General features: G+C 36.9%; 2 long non-coding RNA genes across 6 annotated transcripts; one reads left to right on the top strand and one right to left on the bottom strand.

Moving 5' to 3' along the window:
• Nucleotides 1–909: 909 nt before the first annotated feature.
• Nucleotides 910–7525, top strand: LOC111334565 (uncharacterized). Of its 5 annotated transcripts, XR_015997354.1 has the most exons (6): nucleotides 2086–2191; nucleotides 2561–2636; nucleotides 3969–4021; nucleotides 4785–4916; nucleotides 5447–5607; nucleotides 6145–7525. It is a non-coding gene; the product is annotated as an uncharacterized LOC111334565 (long non-coding RNA). The 5 variants fall into 5 exon arrangements; XR_015997352.1 differs by lacking the exon at nucleotides 3969–4021 and having other exon boundaries at nucleotides 2094–2191; nucleotides 6145–7524; XR_015997353.1 differs by lacking the exons at nucleotides 2086–2191; nucleotides 2561–2636; nucleotides 3969–4021 and adding an exon at nucleotides 910–980 and having other exon boundaries at nucleotides 6145–7524.
• A 4578-nt stretch (nucleotides 7526–12103) lies between these two features.
• Nucleotides 12104–16841, bottom strand: LOC111334585 (uncharacterized). The gene is made up of 2 exons (XR_015997073.1): nucleotides 16721–16841; nucleotides 12104–12232 (listed from the first exon to the last, which is right to left on the bottom strand). It is a non-coding gene; the product is annotated as an uncharacterized LOC111334585 (long non-coding RNA).
• Between the last annotated feature and the right edge of the window lie 940 nt (nucleotides 16842–17781).

Here is a 17781-nt window from a genome sequence, read left to right as displayed (position 1 = left end):
ATCTTTCATCGAAGATGAGCGAGACTTGTTGTGCTTTGGTTGTGTCCATGCACAAAGTAAAAAGTACCAATGATTCTGGTAGATCTAGGCATATTAAATACTGAAATTAGAACGCGTCTTTTGAAGGGATCTGTCAACCGAGAAGATCCTTTTCCACAGTCTAAGATAACGACAATTGATAGAGCAAGTATACTGGAGATATTGAATAACCATCGCAAAGACGTACCTCTTTTGCTTAAGCTGGAATGAACCGAATAAAGAAATACTACGAACGGCACCAAAGACTGACCTATCAAATATAGAAACTGCATTGATTAAGATCATCTGAGAGTCATTTGCTGGCGTTTCACGGCCATCGATTTTGATGTTAAGATAACACTTATTGATGGGAACCATTAGGGGAACATCAACATAGCCTTCATAAGGACATTGATCTCTGGGGAGAAGTTCACCGACACCCCGCCATTGACATTATGGCATGGCCAATAAAAAACTAAAGCTGCTCCAAACAGGAAGAACATGGTGTCTTGATATTTTGAGCTGTGAAGATTTGGGCATTTGTATCGTATAGAATGTGAAATCTCTTCAAGTGGCGATTCACTTCTCAGTAATGGTCGAAAGAACACTCAATTATTTCACGTGGAAGTTTTCTGTCTGATAACAAGCAATAGTCAGGGTTAAAGAACTAAATTATGGAGCCATTTTGGTCAGATAAAAGAAACTCAGTCAATTTTGGGGTCAAGCATCTCATTGCAATTTTCAGAAGCTTTCTTTTATAACACAAGAAGAACGCATTTTTTTTGGCGCCATTTAGTCGTAATTAAACCTCAATAGCCAATATATTTTCTAAACTTACATTGTTCCTATAAGTAATTAATTAAATTTCTTAGTCACCCACCAAACCAAGCATTGCAATAAAAGCGCCAACACCCAAAGCAATAAGTCATTTCAACTTTGCCTGTGCTTACGACTCCCTGTAGGTAAGATTTCGTATTTTTTTACCTTGTGCTTTTATCTTCTAAAACTCTTAACTTCAGGATTTCTGCAGAAATTTGCCTATTAACGGCTAATTCGGAAATATCAGTTCGATCGGAAAGATTTCGATTCATGTTTCCATCAATCATATCTTTAGGGATTGCCGATAATCGGGAGTATTTTTGCATAAGTGGGTTTCTTTAGGAATTCTTAAAAAAGTTGATTTCTTCCAACTGAAGTTAAAACCAAGCAGACGACTGGCCAGTATCCTAAGCGGCTAAATTTTAAACTATTGAGGTGATCACTCCTTTAAATTTAAAAAAGTGTAGTACCGAATGAACCTTGACTGTATACCAGCAATTAGCTTCAAAGTTTGAATGTATTAGTTAATTGGTGTGCATCTTTCCAATCTACAATTTACTCTGTGTTTAATACTGATATCAAGAAACTTCCTTACTCCGCTAGACACTATGGTTGAAGACAGCTGGACAAAGTTGGCCAGTAGGCTAATTCATATTTTCAGTTTAAACCATATTTCGTTTGGATTCGGCACGAAAGAGCAAAAATAACAAGGCTTGTACTAATTGTCATAAAGATTATATAGTTTTCAAGGATACTGGAAAATTTCTGCCCCCTTCTCCTCCTTCCTCCCCCTCTTCAAACAAAAACGCATGTATGGTCAACATGGGCAAAACAGAATCGTTTAAAAATGTGATAATCTACTTAACTCTCCAGTGTCTTGCTTTATGACAAAAAAAATCAAATTGTAAACGAGATCGAGCCGAGTCAACATAAAAAAATTTGATATGGTGCAAGCAATGTTCCTAAATACGATCCTAACTCAGTTTAACAAAAATTTGCTCCAAACATGCCCAACTCTCTTTTCAAAATAGATTGTGCCTTGCTAAGTCAATTCTAGTGATAGAAGACAAACATGACAGTGTTCTTTAAGATTTTTTTTCAATGTCGCTGGAGCATGTGATCCATACTAAAACTTCAAAATACAAAGCACCCTTTCTCCGCTTAGAACAATGAATTACAAAGGATGAATTACAAAAGAGATTAGTGCTCTTATCAAAAGCATCACTACGTGAATTGAGCTTATCATCTTTTTGAAAAGCAATCACATTAATATATGGAACAAAGTTGAACCCACTTTGGTAAGGGCTGGCGACAAACAACAAAATCTGCTCTAAAAATAACTTCAAGCATCAAGGTATCTTAATATTCTTAAGCTCTTCCTTCGATTGATTAGTCTAGCTGTGTATATTTTGGCATTTACATTATACCAAAATGAATGGTAATTTCTTCAAATGTCAATTCACTGCTTAGTAATGGTCGAAAGGACACATAATGTATTATACATCGAAGTTTTCCTTATGAAACGGAACGGGCGATCAGCCTAATTTAGTGGAGCCATTTGTGCCAGATATAAGAGATTGATTAAAGACTTCTCTTTTTAGCTTTAAGAAACTTTCTGTCGTAACACAAGAAGAATGTAACTTCTGCTTTTTGGCACCATTTATCAAAATGAAATCGTGGTAGCCAATACATTTCCTAAACTTGTATTATTTCTATCATTAAGTCATCCACCGAACCAAATAATCTGCACGCCAAATCACCGTCGTTTCATCTTTGCGTGCACTGACGACTCCTAACAGGTAAGACTTGAAAATTTTTTCACTTTGTGCTTTTATATTTCGAAGATCACACCTAACTTCAGCAGAGATTGGCAGAGCTTGTTGCAAATAGCAGTGCTATCGGAAAAAACTTCGAATCGTGGGCATCAATTCAATAAATCAAATTTAAGCATGTTTTAGTTGGTTTTTGATGGTGCTTTTTCAAAAGTGGAGTTTCTGCCCACTGAAGTTGCTCCAAACAAACGACTGGCTCGGAAACGTATTTAGCAGTCGTCCTTTCAAATATTGTGGTGATCACATCTCATAAATTACGATAGCTCACTTTACACCATCAGCTTGAATGTGCGAATGTATGAGTTAGTGCGTGCCTTGCCGACTGGTAATTTACTTTGTGTTTTATTCTTACTCATCAACTGATTTCCTGGCTCCACTGAAAAATAATAGTTCGAGAAAGCTGAAAACAGTCAGCCAGTATGCTAGTTTTATTTTTCAGTTCAAGAAATAACGTTTGATTTGGTCTAAAAAGAGTATGAACTAGTAAGACTTTTTAAGATTACCATGGCAAATGAGACTGTAGCCAAGGAAATTGGACAAGTTCTTCCCAATTTACCTACCCCATCCCTACTCCCTACTCCTAACGAAACACATACATGAGAAAAATAAAAAAATTAAATGTTTGAATAAGCAAATAAGAAAGAAAGCTTGAAAAAGCTATTCTTCAGTGTGGTGTTTAATGATGACAAATTCAAATTGCTCACAAGCCGAGTCAAACAAAAAAAATAAAAAATCGTGCACGAAGTGTAAGAGTTAAATGAAATTTAGCTCATAATATGCCTAATTAGATTTTTCGTCAAAGTAAAATGATTCTTCTTGCAAACGCTCGCAAGGATAATTTTTATCCGAAATGCTGCCCAAACATGCCCAGCCATCCGTTCAAAACAGATCAGTTGATTCATCCCTTAAACACTCCCAATAATAGCTGTTATCTTATCACAATTCCATTAGTCATTAAGCTAAAGTTTAGTCATGTTTATGTCCTGATGCATGCTTTAAAATTATTAGATCAACTCCTAAACATTTTACATGTATAATATCTTGACACGGTTCATCTGAGCTCGACAAGATGCCAAATAACTCTATATATGTCTTTCAAACTGGCTCTTTCGAGATTTGTAAGACTAAGAAGTATCAACAGTAGGTCTTTGCTGAAGGATGGAAACATTTTTCCAACAATTATGTAAGACAATTTGTGCGAAATGAAAGTTATCAGCTTTAAAATATCGGTTAACAGCAAAATCATGAACAGTACAAATCAACCATTGGTTTATTTTTAGTTCGATTTTAAATATTCAGGTTCATTGTGGAAAGACTGAGCGCTTTTCTGGCAAATGAAACCGTAGCACAAGGTGCGTCACGCCTCCAAATTCATGAGCAAACTTCGGGGCTACGATTATAAATCTCTCAACTGCAAACTTGATTGAAGCAAATTACAACATTTTGGAATCGGCTTTTTGTGAAACTCCAAAACTTTGAGTGCTTCGTAACCTGAAATAGGGATTTTTTTAAAATTCTTTGAGTTCGACGGGATAATTTGCAGTTCGAAGTGTCGGAAAAATGGGTCTTACGAGCAGTCACCCATATCAAAACATCAGGCAGAAGAACCAGTTTACGTAGAAAAACACCAAATTTTTCTCTTTCTCTTTTACGGGCATAAGAAGTTATAATTTTTAATGCGAACACTTAGGGTATCAAAATTATCAACCAAGTTTTGTTGTTTTGGTTTGGCTCGAAGCCAGCAAACAAAAAATACATGTTCTGATCAGTTGAAAGAAATAACTTCTGCATGATCTTAGACAGTAAAATTTATAAGTTTGCCATCATTGTTTTTTGATTGAGAAAAAAAAAATGCAAACTAGTTTAGACATCCCGACTAATAAAAATAGACTTCCTGATGAACAGTTGCTACCAAGATTAAATAACAGGTTTAGTAATGCATCTCTTTCCCTTACATTATCATTTTTTTTCCTGGAGTCCTTGAATACGGCCTTGCTAAAAGCGTTTCCAAAAGGAAAGGCTAAATCTTAAACTGCCAGAATCGCTTTGAGGCTTGCTAGATGTGGCTAGTCTTCTTTGTTTTCAATCAAATGAATTTGTGTTTTTTCCCTTTAGACATCTCTCCGGACTTCACATAAAGCTCCTGTGCGATCATGAAGACCCTTTGTGTTGTCATACTTGCAGCGATGATGGTCATGGTGACGTCACGCGCACGTTATCCGGAAAAACTGGAATCACCACGGCAAGGTATGGTGCACTTGGGACTCCTGTCCAACAGACATTTGCAAATAAGTTGTCTGTGAGGGTTCCACCCCCTAAAGTTAAAGAATAGAGAAGCATGCAGGCTCTGACACCCTAAACAGTCCATTTTGTTTCTTGTAAACTACTAGTTTTATTGTAGAATCCTAAAAACGCTTCAAACCCCAATCTTGAAAGAAAACAGAACAGGTTTGCGGGCCCGTTAAGTTATCGGGACCTTTGAGGAACGCGCCCCTCTGGGCCCTTAAACTTTTACCCAGTTAAATGAGATATCCGTTATATTGCAAAAAATATATACGTCTATCTGGTTTTAAAAGTGAAGTATTTGTCTACATGTATATGTAATATTTCGATTTTTAAGTTCTCTGCGGCGAACTTACACATAACAAATCCTGGAGCTCCTTCTCAAGGTCCTCGCATGAGTATAGGCCACAGTCAATATTTTACAGAAATAATAATAAAAAAATGTGTTGTTTCTCGGCGCATTTAATCAAAACACCAAATTGATTCATCTTCAGCACACCGTAGCGCTTTTGAAGCACTGTGGGATGCATTTCAGAGAAATGAAGATCCTAGCTGTGACTATGCTGGCTGCTACGATCCCTGCTTGAGGCGAACAGGAAAACCATCGTCATGTTCTCATTGCGGTTCCGATTGCGATTAAACTATATCAAAATGAGTGAGTAATAAGTAAACTAACCATATTAGAGAACTGGGATAGCCTAGATCTATCTATAACTTCAGGTGAAATTGGTAATTAGTTACTGAGAAACGAACCTCGCGCCGTCTATGAAAAGTGATGCAATATACGCGATAGTTTCGAGACAAATGAACTCTCTACACATAAGAATGCTGGGGAAATGATATGCGTCTAGTACATGGCCAAGAAAGAAAAAATGTCCGAACTTTTCATCAAATACATTGCTTTTTTTAGGGGGATGAAGATCTATGAAGCAATGATCCAATGAAAGATTCTTCCTCTAAAATGTGCGCCGCTATTAATGTGTGACGTTGTAGCTCAATGGGTAAAACTGTCCAACGAGTATTTGGAAGGCACAGGTTTGGATCCCATTCAAACCTGAATTTTTTCAGGCTTTTTTTCAGAGACTGTTGCTCATCCATAGGGATCATTCCTCCACTTAGGAAAAAAAATGTCTGTCCTTTTTAGTTTATTCCGGGATATAAATTGGATAATTTATGTGCTCTGTTCTCATAGGTGGCTGTAATTGTATCCATGGACTACGGACTTCTGGACAAGTGGTTATTCCTTCTTAGCGTATTCAGTGTAGTACATTACTTTATTCATTGGAGTGCCTACGTGTTGCCGTAGAGAAAACCAAACGTTTTGCACAGTTTCACGATTTTGCATTACATCTTAAATATATGATTACTATCGTTATAATCATACAAAATAGGGATTAGCTATTTTGCAATCAGATAGTTGAGTCTAAGACGTCATACGAGGTCACGGTACAGAGTATTGTGTTAATAACTTCGAGCTTTAATCCTGCAAGTGTGGTTAGCACACGGAGAAATTTCGTTTTATTTCACTGAGGAATACGTTTTGGGTAAGGATGTAGTAAGCAGAGACTAAAAGAAAGTTTTAGCAATGCCCAGGTTAGCTTTACTTCTTGAAATTAAACTGTGTATAATCAACATTACCATCAGCATTGTAATTATTTACAATTCACCGAATTAAAGGTGGCCAGTGGTGGATATTATTCGGGTCGCGAATCCAAGTTTCACCCACGCTCTATCATAGCTTTAATTTAAAGAAAAAATCTAAATGCTTTCTTTTGGTGTATAAGGAAAAACTAAGATGCTTTTAACAAAACCTAGAAAAACATGCAACAACGGGGCGAGTTGCGCCCTTATTCATCCTTCTTATAACAGAGTTAGCGACTTACCAAAGTCCACCTTCTTTGTTGTATGGTTCAGGAATCCAGAGAAAAAATATTAGAATTTAAAGTTGTTGTTTCCCTTTGGATGCTACTAAAAAAAACCATTGTCCAAAGGGTCATCCAATTTCTTGAGCGGTTCCACACTTACACATTTCCAAAGAAGACGGCAAGGGTGGAATCGGAGATAAGCTTGAATGATAACGGCCCATCGGCCCAGGAAAGGTGAACTCGTACACACTTGCATATTCCTGTAGTTGAAATAAAGCTATAACCCCAATAATTCAGAGCCTTGTCGTGACTTGAGAAGCGTGAAACGACTTGATGGATATTCCTTTCCCCTAAAGAAGACGGCAGTTCCCAAGAGAAAGTTCATGTTATCTTGCAGTCTATCGACTTCGAATATACTTCGGAGTTTGTCTTTTAAAATGTCGCCAGACTTACATCTTAAATAATGGTCCAAAGAAAATCAGTACGTCTCTTTTTCATCAAGCTAGACAGACATTTTCCCGCCAACTCGCTCCTATAACCTACGCAATTTAACCCTAAACCAGGATTTATTCAACGCTTTTATTTTGTGTTTCCTTCCTACATCTCTCATACATTTCCTTCTAATTTTCAAGTGTGGATACTCTATTGTCCTAGAGCCGGTATGGGTAGTTGCGTGACACTGTGTATCATTCATAATAAACACTCATATTTCGTCATTCCACTTTGGTTTCTAGAGTGCTCTTATTCTTTTTAAATTGTCCTACCAAAACGCTTCTCTCTCTATTTCTTCTTCTTCTTTTAGTACACACCATTCGCATTGACCGCAATCACAGGAGAAATCGTAAAAGTCAGACATTATAATACTGACCAAGAGCTTATAGCGACAAGGTCTACCCGAACACTTTGACAGCTTGTCAATCCCTGTGTCTTACGATCGTACATCTCTTACAGATTGAGCAGTACGTTACAATGCTCGTAAGATTCCTCCTCCGCCTGACTTTTTCATGTCACTAATTTGGTGCGATAACCGTTTTTGGCGTCGTCTAAAGAACTCTTTTTTAAAAAACTTGGGCAAAGACATGAAAGAAAACCCTCAATGGGCAGGAGCCATATTAGATGAATTATTAGCCATAGTCAAAGAAAAAACCGCTACCCATGATCTCTGCGGCATGCGCAAACAAGTGACTACCTACATCAAGGAAATTGAAACCTACGACCAAGAAGTGGGAGAAAAAATACATTCCATCGGTTATACTGTCAACTGATGCCTTCATTTTTGGTCTATGTCACTTATTTTCAAGCTCTTTGCTCTAAAGACCTCGTATGACAACGTGTTGTGTGACAAATAATCGTCTTTTGTAAAATATGCAAAAATATTGCGTGTCTATTCTTGAGACACAATGAGTATATGAAGTTCATATATTTTGAACTGCGGTATTAGGTACGTATGATGCACGATCCTCGCAGCAGATAGCGCTATTTATGCAATAGCGAAAATCAGACCTGAAAAAAATCATTTTTTTTCAGGTGGGTACGGACGAACGGTCCGGACGAACGTACCTTGTGGGTACGGACGAACGGTCATCACCTGTCAAATTTGGTTGGAGCGAGCCAATTTTTTTTTTGCCTAAATAGATTTCTTTTCATTTTACCACCATTTTCTATATGTAGGGGGCTACACAGCGGGCGAAGCGCGTAGGCCCGGTGCATGCGCGGCCAGCTACATTGCGGGCTCGAAACTAGCCAGGGAAATGAAGAAGGTAATCCGCACGGGTGATTGTGTGCGTAACTGAGAAAACCCCATTCATGTGCACTAGGAATCTCAAATAAAAATAATAAAGTGCACATAACTGCGTGCCGATCTTGGATGCAGCACATCGCAGGCACACAGTTAGGCATTACACTACGGCTTTATGTGGGCTTGAAGATGAGAGGCCGCGGAAGCAAAGAAAAGAAAACTTCATTGATTCTCGGTAATTTTCAGGGCTAATCAGCGTACTTCTGAAGGAACAATATTTGTAGATAAGACCGTTTCAACCGGACGAACTCATTTTAGTTCAAGTTTGCAGTGAAAGGGTTTGAGTGAAAATAAGCAGGAAAGAGAGAGGAAGTAATGGGTGAGAGCGAGTCGGAAAAAAGCAAAAGAGAGTTAGAAATTATTTGGAAAAATGAGCAGAGACACGGCGAGATGAAAGAGAAAGAGGTCATGGAAAAGTTCCTGGCAAATATCTAGCATCCGCGGCTCATCGCTCGAACAACATTTCAGACTGTTTATATTAATTTCTCCAAATTATCTCGTTTGGAATGTTTCTTTCAATCGTGACTTTCAAGGAAAATAAACTAAATTACGGATTATGTTTTCGTGAAATCTGGACAAGTGTTTTTGCTTAGATAGTTTTCAAATGATAGCGAACGGAGGACGTAAGCTTCCATCATTTGCTCCTAGGTTAACTACCACAGGCTTTACTTGTTATTCCTCTTTCAAAAAATCGCACTTTGGTCGATGATGCGGGGTTTTTACTTTAGGAACTGAGTTAATATAATGGCCTTTCCGAAAGGTGAACTAAAATGAAGTTGAGTCAGTGATGTTTATGTTCACAAGATAATCTGATTTTGACACTATAGTCATGCGAGAATCCGTCAAACCTATGAGAAAATAAGGACCGCACAAATGTGATGCAAACAAAAACGCGCGGGTTTCATGAATTTAGTCCTACTGTGAAAAGAGTGAACTGCATTGTTGGGACATGGTAATTTCTCATCGCTCTGTTTTCATGCTTTCCATTCGATTTGTTCAAACTTCAGAAAATTGTTTGTCTCACAAAACATGCATCATATGGGGCCACTTTCTATTCGCCTAACATCTCAAGTAAAAAGTACTTGATGTTTGGGTTACGATGAATACGCTTGTGATACCATAAATTTTTCTCCCAAGGCTGTAAACGGAAGAAACAGTCTCTGAAACTGATGGTCATTGCATTTTGCAAAAAGCATCGGAGCAGCGAACGCGCATTGAAATGGATCGAGTCCTGACATTTAATTGTGCTCACAAGAACCACATGGTAAGCGATATAACTGTTGTTGTTTCGCATCTACGTAAGCATAACAATTTTAAGTAATGCTGTTTCCTTTTTTATTAATTTTTATTCAGTATGCGATTCAAGGAAAATTCATTACTTGACGAGGGAATTCCGCATTAAATTACACGCGAAAACCGATATCGCACGAATCGCGAACCGATGAGTGCGATATCGGTTTTCAAGTAATGAATTTTTAAAGTAATGAATTTTCCTATATTATCAGTTTACTATTCATGAATACTTTTATGTATCCCACCAGTTATTTTGTGTTGAATTCATTGAGTTACGCCCTCAGAGTTTTATAGGTTATCATGAATAATGAATTTCCTTAAAATCCGTATCGACAACACAAATAATTAAGCACACTTCTAGCAATTTTTTTTCATGTTATCAGTTTACAATTGACGAACGATGTCCATAAACTGATTGAATATTCTCTGTTGAATTCACTGATTTACACACTCGCAATTTTGCAATTGATTATGAATGATAAATTTGTCTACAGCACAAATGAAGCACATTTCAAACTTTTCATACGATTTTAGATTTTATATCTGTGTGTGCAAGTCAATGATCAAATTCTCAGTGAAAAGATATGGCACAATGTTTTAACTACTACGAACAGTAGTTTTAAATTCCATCTTGAGGTTTTTGGCATTTACTGTCTGAAAATTAGTAAATGGCATTGCTTTTCATCCTTGTAAGGAGGTATTGCACATTTCTATTTTAAAACCTAAATCATGAAGTCAGCTTAATTTCAATATTATTGAAGCCTCATTCCATACAACAACACTTCACTGAAGTATAATTAACAATTATTCCATGAGCGCGCGTTGGATATGAGATGATAGATAGCCAACGAGGCGCGTAGCGCCGAGTTGGCTATAATCATCTCATATCCAACAAGCGCGAGTGGAATAATTGTTTTATTAAAAACGTTAAATTAACTTATTAAATTTTATTAAATTTTTAGCTCCCTTTTAATCTTAAGCTGAAACGTACGCTTGCCATATTTGTAGATTATGGTATATTGGCTGATATACCATAATGGGTAAGCCAATAAAAAGTCTTGAATTGCATTATCCAATGATCTAGTTTTTAATAATACCATTTATTTGCTGTCCTTCTAATACAAATGCTGTTCCTTAAAAGCTGAGATACAGACGTTTTCAAAGCTGTCAGATATTATCTGAAAAGCATAAGCAAGGAATATATAACACGCTTTCACACACTGTCACACTGAATAAATATATTTCTTGGGTTTTGGAAGGTGTAAAATACCCACTCTGCGGAGTCTGCGCCACAGGTGTAAAACCTGAAAGAATCCATAAAGTTTGTCATTAGTGGAATTTCTCTTCACAGTTTCACTCCGAATCAAGCATTAAGGTCGTAAGAATAAAGGAAATGATCAACAACTAGTAGAAGCTTTTGATTTTTAAACAAATTCTCCCTAGCAGCACCTCAGCAAATATGCAGAGAATAGTGTGGAAAATATGCATACTCATGTTAGGGTGGGGAGGGTAAAATATGCATACTCATGTTAGGGTGGGGAGGGTAAAATCCAGTTTCAACAGCCTGCATTTTGGAAAACCAAAAAGTAATTGAACACAATATCCAGTCAGAGAAAGTGGAAATTATGATACGACAATGCAATGTTCATGTAAATGTCATTGCATCAATCAGTTGGAAACACAAATAAAAACACTTCTTCACAAATTACCTCCGCTCTTAAGTCACTCAATTTAATTTTCTGCTGTATCAACATTTTTCACAGTTCATATTGATAAATAGCTTTCTCATACTAACCCAGAGTTGGGTACGTGCTATGTACAGCAATGTTTACAGCTTGATCGGATCCCCTCTCTCTCGTTTTCAGCTTCGCAGTTTTGAAAACATGGTTGGCGACAACCAGGTTCTCTCTTCAAAAGAAAATTCCTTGCCTCTCTTCCATCCATTCGTATTTTATGATTGGTCTTCTGTTCTGTAAAAGTGAAGCATTTATGAAAATTCTCTTCACTATTTCTATCTTCACTCTAGCAAAAAAAAAGTAAAGTGTACAAAATATCTCAAAACCAGGAGGGTTCATTTGACATTTTTAGAATTTTGATATAATTATTTTATACAAAATCTGCAGCAGCCAGACAGGGAGAATTAGGAATCAGATCTTGTGAATCAAAAGAGATAGCAAAGGATGGACTGCATGTACCTCTCCGCAGTGACTCTGGTAGTTTAGGATAACGAACGCGCGATGCCACCACGAAAATCATGGCTGCAAGCACAATAACACAAAGAGTCTTCATGATTGCCAACGTATCTTCAAGAGCTGGAGTGAAATCTAAAAGGAAAAATTAGACAATTAATTTGTTGAATTAGTAATAAATAATTACCGTAACGGTGATTCTGTATTTAGTCAGGCGATTTTGTTAGAGTAGAAACAGTCAGAGGTCTTCTTCCTTAGGGGCTTCCAGAAAGCTTCAAAGGTGCAAGACCGCATTCGATTCTAGTCTCCGAACCAAGCTTTGCATAGAATAAGAAGAGCTGTTGTGCGGCGTGTTAGCTCAATTTTAGGAGGTATCGAGGTATAATTGTTTGTGAGTATTGTTAACTGGTTCATGAAAATTAATGCTGATAATCTTGTTGGTGACACTTAAGGATAATAAAAACTATTATCCCGTTTAGGTATGTTGTTTGTTGATTGAGTTAGAAAAACTCTCGCGAGCATTTGCGGGGCGAATCATTTTACTTTGACGGAAAATCTAATCAGACATATTTTGAGCAAAATCTCATTTAACCCTTACACTGTACATTTCGTCCATGATTAGTTGCATTTGTGTTTGACTCTGCTTGTGAATAATTTAAATTTGTTATTAATAGACTATAAGCACCACACTGAATAACAACTTTTTCGAGCTTTCTTTTTCATTTCTCTATTTAAACATTCTATTTTCTCATTTTTTTCATGGATATGTTTTGCTCGGAGTAGGGGAAGGGAGTAGATAAAATGGGTAGAAATTGAATTCAATATTCTTAAAAGTGGGTACAGCCTCATCCGTCGTGGTAACTGAACAAGGCTTATCAATTCATACTCTTTGTCGCCCAAATCAAACGTTATTTCTTGAACTGAAAAATAAAATTAGATTACTAGCTGGCCGTTTTCAGCTTTCTCCAAACATTATTTCTAGTAAGCCAGGAAGCCAACTTATATAAGTATCAAAACTTAAAGTAAATTGCCGGCCGGCAAGGCATGCAGCGACTACTATAATGTACATCCAAGCTGATGGCTGGACAGTGTAAAGTAAGCTATTTTAGTTTATGGGATGAGGTCACCATAACATTTGAAGGAACGACTGTTAGAAACATTGGCCAGTCGTCTGTTTGGTACAGTTTCATTTGGTAGAAACTCCACTTTTTAAAAAACTCCAATTAAAAACCGTCTCATCCTTGAATTTTATTAACCTAATTGAAGCCCTCCATGACTCGAAACTTTTTTCGATAGTACTGCTCTTTCTGAGCAAAATCTTTGCCAATCTCTGCTGAAATCAGGTGTAATCTTTGAAAGATAAAAGCACAAAGTGAAAAAATTCAAATTCTTTCCCGCAAGGAGTCGAAAAGGCTTACCTCTTGGGGAGTTGGCGCGCAGACTGTTTGGTTCGGTGGGTACCTGACAGATTTACTTAATGATAGGAACAATGCAAGTTCAGAAAATGTCTTATATGTAATGATTTCATTACGATTAAATGGCGCCAAAAAATATGAAATTGCATTCTTCTCGTGTTATGACAGAAAGCTTCTTAAAATTACAAAGAGAGGCCTGGCTCTGAAATTGATTCAATCTCTAAAATCTCTCAGGCAAAAAAGGCACCTTAAAGTAGGTTGATCGCCCGTTCCTATTGCATATTTTCATATAAAAAACCTCAACGTAAGATAAATTATGTGTCCTTTCGATCATTACGGAGCATTGAATTGACATTTGAAAAGACTACCTTTCATTTTGATGTGAAGCAAGTGCCAATTCTACGCAGCTAGACCAGTGAATTGAAGGAAGAGCTTAAAAATGTCAAGATACCCTGATGTTTTAGTGCAAATTTTGTTGTTTATCGGCTATCCTTGCCAAAGTTCGTTCTGAAACTTTGTTCCATAAATTAATGCAATGTATTTTCCCTTTCAAAACGATAAGCTCAAGTCACTCAGTGATACTTTTAATTTGTAATCTGTTTTAACTTGTAATCTGTGCATGTGAAGTAATTCATTGGTCTACGCGGAGAAAGGGTGCTTTGTAAATTTTGAAGTTTTAGCAAGGATAACACGCTCCAGCGACTTTGAAGAAAAATCTTGAAGAACACTGACATCTTTGTCCTCTACTATTAGAATTAACTTAGCAGGGCACATTCGCTTTTGACAGGAGAATTGGGCGTGTTTAAACCAACATTTTGTTGAGATTATGATCATATTTGGGAACATTGGAGGGACGAATCATTTTTTTTGAAGGGAGATTTAATGAAGCACGTTGTGAGCGACATTTAGTTTAATGCTTGCAGTATGCCCACAATTCTTTTTTTATGTTTTCATCAATAATTTGATTGTCATAAATCAAGACACTGAAGAATAGCAAGGTTACTCCGTTTTGCCGATGTTGACCAAGCATTCGTTTTTGTTTGTGTCTAGCGAAGCAAGGAAGTTTGTTGATATAATTATTAAACACAGAGTAATTTGCAAAATGGAAAGGTACACGCCAATTCATTAACACAGTCGAGGTTCAGTATTACGCTTGTTTAGAGTAAGAGGAGTGATCACTGCAATATTTGACAAAGCAGCCGCTTGAGGAACGGCCAGTCGTCTGCTTGGTTTAGCTTCAGCTGGTAGAAGCAACTTTTTAAAGAGTTCCGATAGAAACCCACTTATGCAAAATGCTCCCGCTTTTCGGGACTCTTTGAAGATATGATTGATTGAACCATGAACTGAAATATTTCCGGTCGAGCTTGTCTTTTTCAAAAAAAAACTGTCTGTTGATTCCTGAAGAAATCATGCAGACACAATTTCTGTAGAATTTATCACGCAGATACGGTTTTTGGAAGATAAAAGCAAAGATTAAAAGAAAAAAAAATACAAAATCTCAGGCCTGTAGCGGGTTGAGAACACAAGCAAGTTTAAATGACTTATTGCTCCGACATTTGAAGAGATTTAACTTTCTGTGCGATACAAACTGTGCCCAAGTCTTCACAGCTCAAAGTAACAAGAACCCATATTCTTTCTGTTTGAAATAATCTCAGGGCACGTTTCAATTTTTTACTGGCCATGCCATAACGTTTTTCAATCATTTATTCTTAAAGAGGGATTAAGAAACATTTAAGACAGATCAAAAGTCTAATTATCCTTTAAACTACTTCAAGGGGTGTCTAGAAATGCTTACAGATTTGAATGTTTATAACGTAAACCGAAGTAAATAAATTGTTGCTTGTTTTTAACTCCAACTTTCATTACTTAAAACGAAACAAAACAACCAGATCAGATGATTCATCTCTTATATGCTCCTAATAATAACTCGGTTATCTTATCACAAATCCATCAGTCATTAAGAGAAAGTGAAGTCATCTCTTTGTCCTGATGCATTCATTAAAATTAATTGCTTGACCCCTTGTCTGAGCTCGATAAAATGTCAAACAAGTCTATATATGTCTATCAAGCTGGTTTTTTAAGTTTTGTTAGATTTGGGATGGAATCCTTCGATTGGCTGTTACACGCATCTAAATTTAATTTATCAGAACTAACATTAGTAGATCTTTGCTAAAATAGGGATTTCTTTGAAATTCACTAAATTCAACTGGATAATTTACATTTCAAAGTGTCGGCAAAATGGGTCTTCCGAGCAGTCACCCATAGCAAAACATCAAGTAGAAGGGCCAGTCTGCGTGGAAAACCTTGTGAGTTTTCAAAATTGTCCAAAACTGCGCTTTAAAATCAAGGTTGACTTGAAGGCAGCCTTGATTTGAATGTTATCTTCCTAGGTTACCTTTAGAATCAAGGTTGTCTCAAGAATGAGCCAGAATTGCCATTAATAATTGCTTCGGAACAAACTGAAAATTCATATATCGTTGCTAATAGCTAGTTTAGAGTTAATGCTCAGTATATAGCTTATTTCCTATCGTGTAAGAGATGTTTGTTTGTTTGTTTGATACGACTTCAGCTGGTAGAATACTTTTTTAAAGAATTCGGATAAAAGCTGTCCTATGAAGAACTATTCAAACTCAAAATTTATTCCTAAAAAATAATATTTTTGAAAATCCGTCAATCAAAATCTTTCGGATTGAGCTGTTTTTTTTTTTCGAACAAGCTGTTTACCAATCTTGATCATTCAGATGCGATTTTTGAAATATCAACGCACAAACTAAAACAAATACAAAGTGTTACCTGCAGGGAGTCGTCAGCACAGGCAGTGTTCAAATGACTTAATGCTTAGGGTGTTGGCACATAAATTGCTTGGTTCAATTAGTGACTAAAATATTTACTTAACAATGAGAACGATGCAACTTTAAAGAACGGGTTCAATAACAATAAAATAGATATCGCATTTTGTTTGTGTCACGACATAATTCTTCTGAAAATTGAAAATCCTGATCCCAAAAATGAGTCAATTTCTGATATCTGGCCTAAATGGCTTCATAATGACAAGTTTTGCCTTCGTGCAACCTCAAACAAAGCCCTAGTCTCTAACTCAATCGATTATTTGCGCTATTGTTTTCTTAATCTAAGAAATGTTTGTATAAAGAGGTACGTGATTTTGGCCGGGAATTCTTTCCTTCGTAATCTATTGACTCACTCCTACCCATTGCATGTTTTCGTATCGCAACACTTAATGTGAACATCGAGTGACCTTTCCACCATAACTGTGTAAAGAATTGAGATTTGAAGAGAGTAACGTCCAATATCATGCAAATGTAGTAATCTTCACGGCCAAACTAATGAATAAAAAGAAGGGCTTAAGAATGTAAAGACACTATATTCTGTCTCTAAAACAAATTTTTTTTTTAGTAGATTCTCTTTGTTTATCAGCCATCCTCACAAGGTGGGACTTTGGTGAACTTTGCTTAATAAATCAATGTCACTGCTCAAAACAAAGATGTACTCAAATCCCTTACTCATTGTTGCAAAGAGGGCATTCTTCTATAGTAGTCTCCGATTTAATTCATTACTCTGCTCGAGTAAAGAATCCTTAATTTATTTTGAAGTTTAAGCAAGGATCCCACTTTCGAGCGACTATAAAAAAAACTCTTGATGAACACTCTATCGGTGAGGTCATTGTCCTTTAACGTGAAATGGCTTTAACCATGCATTTAGACTGAACTGCGTTCAGGGCGACTGATATTAGTATTAATTGAGAAGGGCACAAAAAGATGGGTTTTGTACGGAAAGACGAAGTCCGAACTCGATTGGCATAGTCACATCGAAAAACTAACGAAAAAGATCGCCTCTGGTATCGGGGCCCTAAAGCGAATTAGGCACCTGATCCCAGCATCAACCTTACATCTCATCTACCAAGCTTTAGTAAAACCTCACTTTGATTACTGTGACATTGTTTGGGGTAGCTGTGGGAAAACGCTACGAGACAAACTGCGGAAATTGCAGAATAGAGCAGCCCGTGTGTTGACATTCTCTAACTATGATGCTGATGCAACTGAGCTACTCGAGTTTTTAGGGTGGAAAAATCTTGCACACCAGCAGGAAATCCATAAAGCCACCATGATGTTTAGATGTCTGCACGGGCTAGCTCCAAGGTATCTATATTCAAAGTTTACGTGGCGTGACTCTGCTTATGACCTCAGGGACTCTGAAAATAAGCTTAATGTTCCACTACCGCGCACTAATTATTACAGAAAAAGCTTTAGC

This window comes from Stylophora pistillata, chromosome 2, assembly GCF_964205215.1.
Source record: "Stylophora pistillata chromosome 2, jaStyPist1.2, whole genome shotgun sequence".
NCBI classification, from domain to species: domain Eukaryota; kingdom Metazoa; phylum Cnidaria; class Anthozoa; order Scleractinia; family Pocilloporidae; genus Stylophora; species Stylophora pistillata.
This window is presented reverse-complemented; position numbering and strand designations above follow the sequence as displayed.